This window comes from Callorhinchus milii, unplaced genomic scaffold, assembly GCF_018977255.1.
Source record: "Callorhinchus milii isolate IMCB2004 unplaced genomic scaffold, IMCB_Cmil_1.0 Scaffold2, whole genome shotgun sequence".
Taxonomy (NCBI): domain Eukaryota; kingdom Metazoa; phylum Chordata; class Chondrichthyes; order Chimaeriformes; family Callorhinchidae; genus Callorhinchus; species Callorhinchus milii.
Genome location: NW_024704743.1, coordinates 91049294 through 91056982, shown reverse-complemented (window position 1 = coordinate 91056982; position 7689 = coordinate 91049294). Strand labels below are relative to the sequence as shown.

General features: G+C 40.3%; 1 non-coding gene across 1 annotated transcript; it reads left to right on the top strand.

Annotated features, from left to right (window-relative positions):
• The first annotated feature begins 1788 nt into the window (after positions 1-1788).
• On the top strand, positions 1789-1860 carry trnaa-agc. The gene has a single exon. It is a non-coding gene; the product is annotated as a tRNA-Ala (tRNA).
• The last annotated feature ends 5829 nt before the right edge of the window (positions 1861-7689 follow it).

Sequence of the window (7689 nt, the reverse complement as noted above, 5' to 3'; positions counted from 1 at the left end):
CTTTCAGGTACAATTTGAAGACAGGTTAAGAGGAGACAAAGCCGAAGGATTGAGTTGGGGAGTTTGGGGCATAGTGGCTGAAGTCACGGCCATCGATAGTAGAAAGAAGGGGTCGGAAGACACGGAGAAGGGCTGTACCAGCCAAGCAAAGAGGGGGCAGAGAAGTGGGGTGTCAGAAAGGTTGGAGCGAGTCCGAGAAGTGAGGAGATGCAAGGCATAAAGCGATTTGTAGATGAGTGTGAGGATCCTGAAATTGTTCATCTTGAAATCGATCAGTATAGTGAAAACAGTGAAAAACTGACGGAAAGACCAGGCCAGTACTCATTTAAGTGGACTCATACCTGTTTATTGATTGCTAAGATCATGGATGTTTCAGAGTGCAGAGTGCTAAGCAAAGCTAGAAAATAATGGCTGAAGGCAAAAAGGCAACATATACCAGCTGCTGAAAAACACAAACTCAGCTCCTCAGGCAGGGATTTTACTGAATTCAAAGAGGTTTCCAAACCACTGTCCTTAATAATCCTTGCATTTGATATAGCGCTTTTCACGTCTTCTCGACGTCTCAAAGAGCTTCACAGAATAGACTGTAAAGTGAATTGACTGTACATTTGTGGCAAAATGCTGCAGCCAATTGCACACAGCAGTGTCCCACAAACAGTCGTAGATTGAAAATGACCAATTTATTATTGTTTTTGTTTTGGAAGGATTATTATTAGGCGTGTGGAGTAAGGAAACTTGCCCAAGGTTTTGCCCTGCCGGGAATTGAACCCAGGTGTCTCGCTTGCAAGACGAGTGCTCTAATCACTGAGCTACAGGACTCCATGACACTGTCCTTCAGCTCCGATGCAAGGCCAGAGGCACCTCAGATAATAAGTGTAATATTATACATATTCCACCCTCAGTCACCTATGTGCAGTAAATAATGCAACGTATATCATGTCATCTAAGCCTTCACTTAACCCAGGATCCTGCATGGGAATAATATATATTTTACATTCCTAGGCCAATAACGAAGGAACACGGGAGCGGGGTTAAAGAGGAGGGTCTTGAGACGTTCCTTGAAGGAGGCAAGGGAGGGAGGGTGGTAAAAGGAATGTGGGATGGAGTTCCAAAGGGTGGGGACAGAGAGTGTAATGAATACATCAGTCATAAATCATTCCCAAGCAGATGTCTGCTCACACCATGACTTGCGTAGGATTCACTAATATTAAAGGGACATCAACACCTCAGAGAGCAGTTTAGTGTAGGATTGTCCTGTTACAAAGCCAAATTAGCAAATACTGTGCCTCAGTGAGCTCATGCTCTGCCAGATGTGGTATCTGCTGTATTCGAACCTGGTTTCAGTGAGGTTCCAATAGGTTTAACTTAACTCAGATTTAAAGAAATCACAAGCACCACCGAAGTTGCTATTGTGTCCTTGTGTCTCTTATCTCATTGTGTTTGTTACCTTTGGTCTATACACTTTAGCAGCATGACACTGGCCCTTTAATGCAGTGTTGGGTCCTGCTGTTCAGATGAGAGGGACTGGGTGGGGTTGGGCTGCACAGGTTCTTTATCTTCAGTTGGGCTCTTCAACCGTGTTCTTTTCACAACCTGCTGCTGGTGTCCACCCTTCACACATTACTGATAAAGCTGCATTGATGTCAGGATGTGAGCTGACCAACAATTCTAAAGGTGCACCTTTAAAAGTGCCTTTGCCATACATTTTTGCCATACATTCATAAGTCCCTTCAGTCACTAAGTGCTGTCTCCCTCCCCGCTCGGGCTCCTGCTCACTTTGTAAAGTGGCGTTCTGTAGCTCAGTGGTTAGAGCGCTCGCCTAGCAAGCGAGAGATCTGGGTTCAATTCCCGGCAGGGCGAAACTTTGACCAAGTTTCCTTACTCCACACATCTGATAATAATCCTTCCAAGNAAAAAACAATAATAATTCAGTCACCCAATCCATGACTGCTGTGCCCAATTGGCTGCCATGTTTTGCCCACAAATTTAGGCCTAGGGGATTATTTTAACAGTACAAAAGGGTTTCAGGAATCATTAAAGGAACACTGCCTCATGAAAAAAAATTCAACAAATTTCTCTTTATTGTTCACAAACACAATAACACATTGATGTAATCTGCGAAGAATGCATCTTGCTTAAAATCGACAAGGCTAGCCGAGAGATCAGAGTTCATTGTCCAGATCACCAAAGCTGAAAAGAGTGAACGTGAAGCTGAGATTAATTAAATAGGGGTGAGGTGAAGCCAAGTTTGAGTTTTAAGAATCTTTAGATTATAGCAGCGAGACAAAGACTGAGGAAGGTAAGGAGCTCCACAGTCTTGAGATCTTGCGAACAAATGAGGTGAACTGTTTTCTTGGTCAGCTGGATGTGTGGTAAATGCAGAAACTCTTCACCGTGCTTAAAAGTATCCAAACTAAACTGAAACTTCCACATACGCATGCTATTATATGTGAAAATTTCCCTGTGTCTGAAATGGAATGCACACTACGGTTGTGGGTTCAAGACCCATGTGGGTGCTTTGAATTTATGTAGTCTATGCTGACCCTCCAGGGCAGTGCTGTGTTGTTGCAGATGTATCCTTTAAATGAGATGTTAAACCAAGATCCCATCTGTCTGTTTGGGTGGACATTAAAGATCTAGTGGCCCTTATTACAATTACTGCACTTCAGAGTGTATCCTGTGAAGTGGTTTGTCACTCCTGACATGAGGGCTATCAAATGTAAGAATTATTATCAGTAGTAGCCTCCTATACTTTCTCCTATATCCTCTATTTTTCCTTATATATGCTAGAAATACACATCACTTTATAATACATCCTGTAAAGAACATGAAAAGATTTTGATGACAAGATAACTTGCTTTATCAAATGTATTATTGTGATGGTTGTGGGACCTTGCTAGTGTGAATGGCTGTTGTGTTTCCTTGCAAAATCAATCACAACACTTCATAGTAAATTCTGTGAAGTGCATTGAGATATCAAGTACAAGGATTTTAATTTAATTATTGCGCTGAAGGCATTCACTGAAGGTTGAATATCAGATATTGGGATGCTAAAGTACTTCTAAATTCTACCTAATTTCTGTGGGGATCTGGGAGTATATACAGAAGATTAAATAAATAGGTACAGTTTACAACAGGGTACATTTGATGTGGTCTTTAGAAGGAATGCATTAGAAGGCTAATTTCTCATTCTTTGTTTTCTCAGTCCTTATATTACAGCATCAAGAAATGAGATGACTCACTTACTGTGGATTTTTGGAGTCCTGTAGCTCAGTGGTTAGAGCACTTGCTTCACAAGTGAGATAACTGGGTTCGATTCCCAGGAGGGTGAAACCTTGGACAAGTTTCCTTACTCCGCACACCTGATAATAATCCCTCAAGAAAAAAACAATAATAAAATTGGTCACTTCAATCCACGACTGTCAGTGCTGTGTGCAAAAATTGGCTGCCGCGTTTTGCCCACAAAATATATGGTCAATTCACTTTACAGTATATTCTGTGAAGCGCTTTTGAGACATCTAGAAGATGTGAAATCACTATATCAAATGCAAGGATTATTATTATTATTACTGGGCTGTTACTTACTGAACCACCCACGTGACTGTCTCAGCTGCAAAGTACCATCTACACAACACTTTGTATTTTGGACGACCTCCTGATGTAAAAGGCGCTATAGAAATGTAACTTGTTGTTGTGATAAAGCCAAGCACCTTACTAAAGTCGGCATAGTTTGCTCACCATTTTCTGTGGTACATTAACGCCTCAGAATTAATAAGTGTTGCTTGGCAACTTCTCAAGAACAGACAAGCCACTGAGGATTTTCTTTAATAAAAGAAATGGATTGTGCACAGGTAACGTGAAATGAACAAACAAGCCGAACACTGCTGTGTAATAAACATCTCTTCCTCTCCACTCTGCCTGCAACTCAGATCAATTATTCAACCTGTCAGTAAACCAGTCATTCTCATTTGACTTTCCATTTGTCTTTAACTCTACGTTTTAGTTTTCTGAAGGTTTAGATTTAATCTTTAATACAACAACTTGCATTTATATACTGCCCTTCACACAGTATAATACGTCCGAGCACTCTAAAGTGGTAGAGTTGGACACTGAGCAAGGGAGAAGGAGTGGGTGGATGGTGACCATATAGGCATGGTCGGACTGGTACGTCTTAAGGTGGGATTTAAAGATAAAGAGGGGCAAGGCAAAGAGATTGAAGAAGGGAGTTCCAGAGATTTGGTTTAAATATTAGAAGCAACCGAGGCCTCTCTGTGTTATATAATGTTTATATATGACCTTGGCATTTGAGCATAGGAATCAAAGGAATGGAGACTGCCTATGGTTTGGCTTTTATGTAACTGTAGAGGCTCTTGTGGCAGTAGGTCTGATGTTTGATGAGCCTGTACGTGTTTGCTTTGTACATGATGTTACTTTTGGTGAGTATCGGGTGAGAATTTGAATAACAATGTAAGAAACTCTCGAACACTGAACAACATTCATGCGAGTGCTGAAAGACAAATTTAATCCTTGCATTTTGAGCTCAGTAGCTCAGTGGTTAGAGCACTCGCTTTGCAAGCGAGACACCTGGGTTCAATTCCAGGCAGGACGAAACCTTGGGCAAGTTTCCTTACTCCACACGCCTAATAATAATCCCTCCAAAACAAAAAACAATAATAAATTGGTCATTTTCAATCCACGACTATTTGTGGGACACTGTCGTGCGCAATTGGTTGCCGCGTTTCACCCACAAATATACGGTCAATTCACTTTACAGCATATTCTGTGAAGCGCTTTGAGACATCTAGAAAACGTGAAAAGTGTTATATCAAAATGCAAGGATTAAATTCATCACGACTTATTCATTGCTTGTAAAAGAACTTGGTGTGATTCCCACAACAATTTCAGGCATATGTTCAGTAATATTATAAATCACGTACATAGGGGATAATTGGATGAGCCTCAACCCTTCCTAAAATACCAAGTGGCATCACGGCAGTACACCACGGCACTGCATAGAAAGGGTACAAATGTATAATGGAGCGCCTTAAATTGTTGCTTTAGTATTGGTGACAGCTCCGTATAAATAAGGGCAGTTGTGGTATTGTTGGAGGAGAATAGACAGACCTGGATAGACCTGGATACACTTGGTGCTGGCTCTGAGTTCAAAAGGTAGAAAATATTCCATTCACCCACTGATTTAAAATGTTTCATAATATTAAGATTTATTATAGGAATTTCTATTAAAACACATGGTCTTTCACTAAAATGGCCCTGTGTGTCCTTGTACGCTTTAAGTGCTCTGATGCAAGTTGTTGTTGTTTAAACATCCTGGGGTCCATTTTATGGTAGAATGAATGTAGAATTAAATAGACTGCACAGAAACAGGCCATTTGACCCAACTAGCCATGCTGGTTTTTATATTCCACATGAGCCTCCATCCCTCCCAATCTGCTGTTCTTTTTTATCGTTTGTGCATCAAGTTTCCTCATAAATATATTGATGCTTTCTGCTACATCACAACTTCCAGCAGTGAGTTCCACATTTTCATCACTTGGCATAAAGACGTTTCTCTTAAACCTTTTAGATCGCTCTCTCTTATTTTTATGCTCCTTGGTGTTGGACACACCAACAAGTGGAAACAGCCTCTCAAGATCCCCTCTCAATCATCTCCTCTCCAGAGAGCAAAAGTTTGTCCAATCTTTCTTGATACTACATTGGAATCTAATTTATGATGTTTGCCAGTAGGAACATTTGAAAGTAAAGATTGTGAAGTTGAAGTATGAAATACTGGAAATGGATAGTGATCGGCACCTGAAAGAAAATAGGTTAATATTTCATCAGAGACCATTTATTTCAGACTAATGACCAATCATAAAGTTTCCTTTCGGGATGAGGTGAAAGCCACCAAACTCAAAAGAAAGGCAAGAGATCACAACACCATCTCTCCAACATTGTCTGTTTTGCTCACTGGCTTTTTGTTTTGCACTTTAGCAAATTGACCTTAATCTGTCTGCTCAAGCCAACTGAAGCGTGGAAAGTATCAAATTAATACTTTCCAAGCCTTATATGAATACTATATCGCAACTCAGACCCCATTGCTTTCAAGTGAAGGAAACAGTGCATACCACACAATAGAAGTCTACTTGATATTCCTAACATGTTGCGCCATCTGGTGGCTAAAGTACATCTCTGTAGCTGCTGTTATACTGCCGATTACTAATAATAATCCTTGTATTTAGTATAGCGCCTTATCAAGTCGTTAAGACGTCTCAAAGCCCTTCACAGGATTCATTGTAAAGTGTAGTGACTCTATTTTTCTAGGTGGACGTGGCAGCCGAACAGCCTTGAAGGTGTCAGCCTGGCTCAGTTAGGAGCACTCTCACCTCAGAGTCAGATGGTTGTGGTTTCAAGCCCAATTTTGGGACTTTGAATTTATAATCTAGGCTGACACTACAGTGGAGTACTGGGGTTATGATGCATTTTATGCTAGTGTTTTTTCAGGCACACACTGAAATCATCTTTCAAAAGCGTTGCATTTTGTAACTGGTGAGCTAAGCAAAACTGGATTTTTTAAAAAAAGATTTCCTGGGAAGGAAGAACATTTTAAATTACTGTGTATAAATGTTATGTTAAACAGGTGAAATAATCAACAACAACAACAACAACAAAATGACATTTAAATCAGTTGAAAAGATGCACTTGTAAGCATAAATTTTAATGTGGACAAGCCTACCACAAATTATTATTGAAGCTGAGTCTATAACAATAGTTAAAAATGAATTAGACAAAATACTTTGGGAAAAAAACTGCAATATTAACGCATGCGGAAAGAGCAGGGGAATGGGATTAGAGTATATGGATTCAGAGAGAGAGGGTGAACTTCTGGGAGAGAAGTATTGGGCTGAATGACTTCCTGATGCGCTGTAAACTTTCTATGATTCTAACTTACTGAGTGGAAAATAAATATATTGCCAGCCCTTGCTCATTGCTACCCACCCACACTAACATCAGAGTCCAGAGGAGCTCACAGCTTCCTTGTGTGCTTTTCTATAAGATATCCATTCTCTGTCTCACCCCACTCATTCATTTACATTTAAATGAACAAAAAAAGACCCATTAGAAGTAATATTGCATACAACATTCACGACAGCACTGCAAGTGTAGCAAGATGTGTAATATTTTTGTACTCTGCTTTATTAATGTAACAATTGCCTGAATTGTTCTTTTTTCTCCCAGACTGGAGGAATTATCTAATCTAAATCAATGCTCCAAGTGATGAAGAGTTCATCAGATAATACATGTCACATTCCGATCTCATGTGCTATCCTCTAGGACCATTAAAACCCACTAATAATAATAATAATCCTTGCATTTGATATAGTGCTTTTCACGTCTTCTAGACGTCTCAAAGCACTTCACATAATACACTGCAAAGTGAATTGACCGTATATTTGTGGGCAAAACGCGGCAGCCAATTGTGCACAGCAGTATCCCACAAACAGTCATGGATTGAAAATGACCAATTTATTATTGTTTTGTTTTGGAGGGATTATTATTAGGCGTGTGAAGTAAGGAAACTTGCCCAAGGTTTCACCCTGCCTGGAATTAAACCCAGATGTCTCGCTTGCAAGGCGAGTACTCTAACCACTGAGCTACAGGACTCCACTAACACTGTGACAACAGTGAGCT